The sequence below is a fragment of the Triturus cristatus genome, chromosome 11 (genome assembly GCF_964204655.1).
Source record: "Triturus cristatus chromosome 11, aTriCri1.1, whole genome shotgun sequence".
NCBI lineage: Eukaryota > Metazoa > Chordata > Amphibia > Caudata > Salamandridae > Triturus > Triturus cristatus.
In genome coordinates, this window is record NC_140594.1 from 1,112,060,039 (window position 1) to 1,112,068,561 (window position 8,523).

The 8,523-nt window shown below is 43.0% G+C and overlaps 1 long non-coding RNA gene across 1 annotated transcript in view; it reads left to right on the forward strand.

The window, feature by feature from the left end:
* LOC146786110 (uncharacterized) overlaps positions 1 to 8,174 on the forward strand; it is a 225,230-nt gene extending 217,056 nt beyond the window's left edge. Inside the window, exon 4 of the long non-coding RNA XR_014970852.1 lies at positions 8,080 to 8,174. This is a non-coding gene — a long non-coding RNA (uncharacterized LOC146786110). The remainder of the gene's footprint in view (positions 1 to 8,079) is intronic.
* Positions 8,175 to 8,523: the final 349 nt, after the last annotated feature.

The following is an 8,523-nucleotide window of genomic DNA, read 5'->3' on the forward strand; positions in this document are numbered from 1 at the left end:
TAGCACAATAAGTGCTGCTGCCCTTAGAGGCCTTCCCTGGTCACAGTGTCCTTATAGTACCTTTTACAAGGAACTTACATGTGGCCAGAGAGTTGCCAATTGGGTTTTGCAACAGTACAGTTTAGGGAAAGAACATAGGCCCTGGGTACCTGGCCTGGCAGCAACCCAGGGCACACTCAGTCAAAGTACATCAACATTAGGCAAAAAGCGGTGGGGGGCAACCATGCAAAAAGGGGCACTTTCCTACAGTTCCCTCTTCAAGAAGATTCAAGCATGTTAATCAACAAAAGATCCAACACTGGAGGAGTCTCTTGATTAGCCAATGCATCTAAGCTCCAATGCAGATAACATTGGAGAAAGGATTTCAGGTATAGGAACCGCATGGGACTGAAACTCCAGAACAAGCTCATCATTCAGGGTTTCTTTAGGTTGAAGGTAGCAGAAACTGAACTAATGGCGCAGTCTCCAATCCCAATTAGCATTTCTTTAGAACCTCATCTTGAAGGTGAAATCAAGGTTTTCCTGTGCAACCAAATTAAAATGCATCCTAAATGTTTTGATGCAGACAAGAATCTAAAGGTGCATCTGTTTAGTTGAAACTCCTGTTAAGCTGAGCTTGCTCCAAAGCGACACTTTATGCCTTCTCAAGACCAAAACACTTTAGTTACATCCGCAGAACATACTCTGCACACTTGTACACCTAAGACCAATTTAGAAAGTTAAATGAGATCACAAATACAGAACTGATGAGACAAAGTCAAGTTCAGTATTCTTGTATTTTTGTCATCCGAATTGCAACCCTTAAAATTAATCAGAAACCAAGGTAATAACTGCTCTTCCAGTAAATACCAATAACGGCGGCTGTACTTACCTGGTGCACAATTAGAGCATCTTCAGCTTCAATGAGTACAAGAGCACATGCACCCCCCATTCAAAAGGTTCACAAATTTGGAATCTGTATAATTTACCTGCAGCAAATTGTAAAGACAATTAGGAGTGGATTGTGTGCATATCAGTTCTAATACTATTTTGAGCCCAAATGGGAGCCTGTGCCAACATCTGTAGTATGGTAGAGAGAATGAGGCCCTAGGTGGCCTGAATGTGGCTCATTTTAGGCCACAACGGATTGTCCCATCGCAGAAAAGAACCTACTTGCAACTGTATTTCTCCTTCCTGCAAATCTAAACTGAAATTAATAACTTTGAATAATCAATGTACATTACCCGGGAGCACGCCAATAAAATAGAAGCGATTACCTTAAAATATTTGACATTTGCATTCCCCTCAAAAATGTCTGCTCAAGGGATGCTATGGCTAGTATCCAAAAATTAGAAACCAGAGAAACATGTCAAATATAGCAGGCTATGCCAACACTAACAAAATGGTTACTTACTGGTAGGAGTAGTTTTACAGCTTAAAGAATATTCTGGATTCACGAGCTGTGCATTAGTTTGCCATCTAGTGGTTGGGTCCGGAATAGTCTCCTTGAAGGCTCTCTTCTGTTTGTTTTTTTGTGGGCATAGACCATTTGGGTTCGAGTTCTTCCTTGTGTGACCTCAGACGTTCAACCCGGACATCCTCTATGCTGTCATCACCTTCAGCTACTTTTTTTTCTTTTATGCTCATCAGTGTTCCTTGAAGTTGTTTGTAAATGCATCTCTACCGGTGGAGGTTGGTTGCATATCAATAGTATCACAAAAACAGTTTCCTTTGGAAAATACTATAACCTGTGTGCCCTATATATTTTGTATATTCCATTCAATCCCAGTCACTCGCACACTATACATACATTGGAAGTGAGACCATATATCCCCTACAGATAATCGGGACAACTTAAATTGTATAAAAGCACAAATCAATTTATTAGTTAAAAAATTTATCAGCAAAGAAAAGCCACAGACAATACCACGCAGGATCGTGCAGTAACTTAAACCCTAACTATTACAGGGGAACTCGAACTCTTACATTTTAAGAATGCAATAGTGGAATCTAAAATATAATCCTAAGAAGGCAAGCACGTTCTCCTATCCGAGCCACCAATTGGGCCAGAAATTTTATACGCCACAGGTGGCAGATCAAGTAACGCCAAGAACCCCTCCTGCTCTAAATTGAGGAGGCAATTACTGCCCTCTTTCATCTGGTATATGTAAGAACTGTTTTCTTGTTTGCGTACTACTCTGGAAATTCCTTTGGTGAGAATGCGAAATAGCTAGATATATTCCATATGTTTTACAGAGTCGCAAAACCGGGCCAGATTTTTAAACGCTCTGTGGACAGATCAAATAAGATGAAGGTTTTTAACTGATCAAGTGTTAATCTAATTTTTATGAGAGTCAAAATCTGTCTTTAAAAAGATGGTGTTATAAGAATCCATCGAATCGCGTCGACGCCTTGTTGAGAATTCACACAATCCGTGAAGTGGCTGTGGCCAACGAGTATTTAACAAATTTAAAAGTACCAGACACCAGCCCGTAAAATTGTTCTATCACAGATGTGTACTTTGTTAATGACAGTGTTTTGGTCTATGATATGTACTCTTATTTTTGACTGTTCTTTAATGTGTAACTAATATTTGCAAAAGTATTCTTTGCAATCGAGTGTAAGACGCCAATAATACCATGTATTATGCCAGCTGTCTTTTTTAAAGTGTGTACTCTAGTAATTTTTTTAACTAATAAATTGATTTGTACTTTTATACAATTTAAGTTGTCACAATTATCTGTAGGGGATATATGTCTCACTTCCAATGTATGTATAGTGTGCGAGTGACTGGGATTGAATGGAATATACAAAACACATAGGGCACACAGGTTATATTTTCCAAAGGAAACTGTTTTTGTGATACGATTGTATAATACCCTATTCTTTTGGATTGTAAGGGGTTCCTCTTATCTTGGAGTAATCTGGCTGCATATCAAACCAGAACATTCTTCAAGCTGTAGAACTACTCCTACTGGTAAGTAACCATTTCGTTTTGGAGCGGGAATCTTTTCTGAGTGCACATGCTGTGCATTGATTGCAGAGTGGTTTGTCCTCCTGTAGGTAAGCTGGGCCTTTTAGAGTGTTGTAGGAAGCTGGCTCTTTATATGATATACAGAAAAGTGGTATATCATGCAAAGAGTCCAAGTACTCCATTATGAGTAGACAGGGGCGTGCCCTGGCAATTCCAAAGTGTTCTTCTACGGGGTAGTGTGGTCAAGCAGCCTTATGCTTATCAGAGAGTAGTGTAGACATTTGGAAATACACAAGTCAATAAAAATGGAACATATAACTCAATAAGGAGATCCATACTAATTTAGAAAAATAACATGCATCTTTATATATATTTAGGCACCAGATTAAATATGATCAGGTAAGTACGTTTTGCAAGAGAAATACTTTTACGTTTGAAAAGTCAACACTGTGTGCATTTTTAAGAAACTGCAATGTTATCCTATAGGAGTAAAAACAAATAAGACATACAGGTAGAGTACAGCGACCTACGAGACCAATCTACTAGACCTAAGATGAGCATGTGGCAAGGTCACCTCCAGTAGTACTAGGGTATCCAGGTGCAGTGGTGCAATACAGCATTGAGTGCCTAATCTTATTCATCGGGGATCAGTCTTTGTGAAAAGAGACTGCAAGTTTGAACTGGGAGGCCAGTTGGGCTGAACCAACAAAGGGGCAATGTTGTTGAGTCCACAGTGGGCAAGTCCAAGGTGGGCTTTATCTCCAGAGGGCCGGGGGTCCATGCTGGCACCGTTGGCCCACTTCAGCTTGGGCTAGGTGGCTCAGGTGCAGTGGTGCTTTCTGGTGGCTGGTCCTGCGGTTTAAAGTCCTCACAGGTCTCTTGGGGTGCCTGCAGGATTTAGGGAAGCAGATCCACTGATTCACAGAGTTCTGGGGTGAAGTCCTGGCAAGTCTCCCAGGCTTTGGAGACACAGCTGATGCAGGACAAATAGTCTTTTGCCGCAAGTGTTGAAGTTAGCCGGCAGGCCGGCAGAGTTGGCATCAAGTCTGTTGCTGGTTCTTCTGTTCTTGCGACTCCTCACATCCGTTGACTTTTTTCAGGTCGGCAGGATCTGATTTCCTGATACTAGGGCCTCCCCTAAATACTGAATTTAGGGGAGTGTTGGGTAGTAGCCAATGGGCTACCTAACCCTGGGGTCACTACACCCCCTATATAGCCAGTTCCTGTGGAAAGTGAGCATAACCCTGTCCCTGATTTCCCAAGTTGGCATCACCAAGATGGCAGACACAAATTTCATCTTCACTTCAGGCAACCCACCTTAGGGGTGTAACTAGCCTGAAGGTGAACACGCTTCTCTGACTACTAATTTTCCCGCCTTGTCTAGTCGCCAAAAGGGCCCTGGTTTAAAAAAAAAAAAAGAAAAAAAAAAAGAAAAAAAAAAAGGAGCTCTGCATCCTCTCCTGTGAGGGAATCCTGATTTGCATACCAAAGGCTCCTAGACGGTCACTGCACTGGCATGCTAATTCAGAGGTCATCCTGTGGGAGGGGGGTGTAACCACCCTTTGCCCGAGCAGGCTTTGTTCCGGACCTCCTTAGAGCAAAGGCCCTCCCCCTTGTTGGTCAGAAACTTGTCTAGAGTGGCAGGTTGGCTAAGACCAGTCTGTGAGCACACAAGTAGTTGGTAGGTTTTCAGAGTGTGCCTCTCAGGTGCCCTCTGGGTGTAGTAATAAATCCAACACTGGAATCAGTGCGGGCTTATTAATAAGAGATGTTTGATACCAAACAGCTCTGGTTTCAGTGAAGCCATCATGTAGTTTGAGAACTCTTTTTCACCAGTGTCCAGCACATGTACTTAAAGCACAAGTTACTTACCTTCGGTAACTATACATCTGTAAGAGACATTAGTTAGTGATAGATTCCTTACCTTACAATTACCCCCCAGGCGTCAGACTGGATCCGAAAAGTTATCAGCAGTACCCCTGCGCGTCAGAAGGTGGCGTCTTGCGACTCCGCGTCAGTCGTAGGCATCGTGATCGCGGCAGCTACTTAGACGCCACCCTCACACTCTGACATCAATTCTGTACACTACCTTCCGCGGCAGGAACGCAGAGCCATTCAAGATACTGACCACTGGTGCATTGAAACTAGGGCCCTGAAAGGGATGACCTTAACCCTAGAAATCATTTCGCAGAATGGGGAGGATGGGTGGGGCGGTAAGGAATCTATCACTATCTAATGTCTCTACAGATATATCGTTACCGAAGGTAAGTAACTTGTGCATCTGAAAGAAAAACGTTAGTGATAGATTCCTTACCTTAGAATAGATACCCCAGCAATACCAACCCCGGTGGTGGGTCTGTGAACCATGATCACACCAGAAAGTCACAGAACAGAACGGCCAGAGAAGCAGTCTCTGCAGACTTGGCAGTCAAGGCAATAATGCTTAGTAAAAGTGTGCAATGAGGCCCATGTGGCTGTCTGACAGATGTCTTGCAGGGGGACACCACGTCCCAATGCAGTAGTAGCTGCTGTCGCCCTGGTAGAATGGGCGCACAGCCCCACCGGAGGTTCCTTTTTAGTCCGAGAATAACAGGCTTTTATACACAAGACGACCCAGCTGGAGATAGTCCGCTAGCATACAGCCCGGCCTTTCTTGGCGCCTACGTAGCCAACAAAGAGCTGGTCATCCACTCGGAACCGTTGTGAGTGATTGAGAGCGCACGATTTGGGTCCAGACGGTGGAGCCTCTTCCTCTCTGGAAGGGTGCGGAGGTGGAAAGAAAGTGGGCAGGGTGATAGTTTGTCCAATGTGGAAGGCAGTAACAACATTTGGCAAGAAGGAAGGACGAGTGCGGAGCACAACCTTGTCTGGACGAACTGACCGAAAAGGAAGTTTACAGGAAAGAGCCTGGAGCTCAGCCTAGCGAAGGTGATGGCAACCAGGAAAGCAGTATTTAAAGTCAGTAATCGAAGAGAACAGTTGTGAAGGGGCTCAAAGGGAGCGCTCATCAAATAAGTAAGAACCAGATTTAAGTTCCACTGTGGCATCACAAACAGAATAGGAGGGAAAAGGTGAGTAATGCCTTGAGAAATTTATTTACAACAGGGGACTTGAAAAGAGAGGGCTGATCAGGTAGTCTGAGAAAGGCAGAAATTGCAGAACGATAGCTCTTAATAGTGCCCAGAGAAGAGCCCTGCTGGGCTAAAGAAGGAACAAAAGGACTTCTGAAAGAGGGGCAGAAAGGGGATCCACCGCCCTCGCTGTGCACCATGCCACAAATTTGTTCCACCTGCAGGTGTATACCAATTTAGTGGAGGGACGCCTGGGCTGCCAGAATGACATCACAGACTTCAGGAGGCAAGTCAAATGGAATCAACTGTCACCGCTCAATCTCCACGCAAGGAGGTGGAGGCTGGACAGGTTCGGGTGGAGGACCGCCCCCTGCTGCTGCGACAGAAGATCCAGGAGGCACGTTTGCAGAGTGGTGGAGAAACGGGGTGTGGCCAATCAGATCTCAGTAATCCCACTGTGTGGGACTTCTCTCCAGTAAGTCCCATACAGCGGAATAGCTAAGAGGTCTTAAAAATTAATGAAAAAAATCAAAGGTTACAGGGACGTTATAGTTACCGTCAGATTTCACTTCTTTATTAGGCGCACTAAATCATCCCAGAGGGGATCTCTTGGGGCCCAAAACCGTCAGATGCAGGTCACAATTCCATAGGTAATTAAAGATCGAACAACCATGTTTTCAGGAGTTTCTTGAAGGAGATTAGGTATGAGCAAGAACGAAGAGGCAAGTGTAGTGTTTGGGAGCTAAAAAGCAAATGGAGCGGCCACCATATCTAGATTGTACGGATACGTTGAGGGCATAGCAATAGTAGAACACAGGATCTGGGCCGGACTACCGGGCTATATGGCTGCAGTTTGTTTTTAAGATAACATGGATCATTCCCATGTAGTAATTTGAAGACCAAACACATAACTTTGAAGACACAGACTTTTATATGGGAAGCCTGCTAATTGTATTTATGCTATTAAATGCCCCTGTGGCAAAGTATATGTTGGACAAACAGAGCGGAAAGTGAAAATCCGCATCACAGAACACAAGAGTAACATTAGATTGAAGAACCTTAAGTCTTCCGTAGCATGCCACTGGATGGAAGCCTGTCATCAAATATCTCAGTTACGTTTCACCATACTAGAAACGATCACACAACGCCGAGACCAGGATCCCACAAAACAGATTAAGAACTGAATACTTTTGGATAAAAAAATTAAACTGTTCCCATCCCTCCGGGATTAATGATCGCATTGAATATGCATGTTTCCTATAACGAACTGCAGACATCCCGCATTGGCATAAGGAATTCTTTGGTCCTAACATTATGTATTTTTAAGATTATGTGTTATTATATGCACGTTTCAATGTTATTTTCATGTTTATTCAGTTTTATTTTGGTAGACTTTCATATGCCTCTGTTTTCTTTTGGAGCATTTTTTATATCGTATAACTTTATTTAGTACCATTAATGCACACCAATAGTCACCAGCCGCCCTCCTTAACCTCGGAGGATTAGCGCGGACATAATATACCACTTGATTGGTTTATCTACCATCTCGCCACGGCTTGTCAACTCCTCCCCTCATCACGGGGCTATGACCACATAATTCGACCTATCACGTTGTACTTGTTAACCGCCAGTATTCTTGGCGCGAAAATCGTATGCCGATCACAGCGTCTTACAGCAACGGAGACCTTCGAGTCCCCAGTAAGTTGTTCACACGGAAATGTTTTTAGATTTTTCAATTAGAATTTCAGTTGACACATTCATATGTGTAGATATGTAGTCTCGCGGAATGATTGTTGGTTTATCCCCAGCACGTAAATGATTATCTATGGTCGTTTTTTCATATACTTCAGCGCATTCACAGTATTATGCTCGTTTCTTAGGCATTAATTTTATTCTGTTTGATACTCTTCTCGTTTTTAGTCACCTCACTTCATTAGAACGTCATTGCAGTCTTCGTATTTATTTATTGTTTATGCAAAAACAGTGTATTATGTTTGTTAATGTGCATTATTGAATCGTATAGTGAACTTAATGGTCCTGTTTCATTTATTATAGACCCCTGAAGGGTCAGATTGACCCGAAATGCATTGGGTGGACGTTTAACGCTGTAAACACAAAGGAGGATTTATTTTGTCAGAATTTACTTTGTCAGAAGTGATTTACGGATACTATATTCCAATAACTCATGAACTGATGAACCTATGGAGTAAATTTTCGTTTCTATGAATAAATGGAAAATTGAGAAGAAACCTGAGAGTTTCATTGAATTCAGTGCGCACTTGTTCAGTGGGGAAGTGACCCTCCTCACAACACACTTTACTTTGCAAGACACGGTAGGACTCCGTGTGACACAAGGAGCGCCGACACGAACTTGTTGAACTATTAATCATATCTTGAGTGCAAGGGGATAACAGTTTTGAAGCCAGTGGATAGAACGTAATAAAGGTTCAGATGAAGATTGCGGAGGAAGATTACAGACGAGGCGCACTGCTGTGTTCT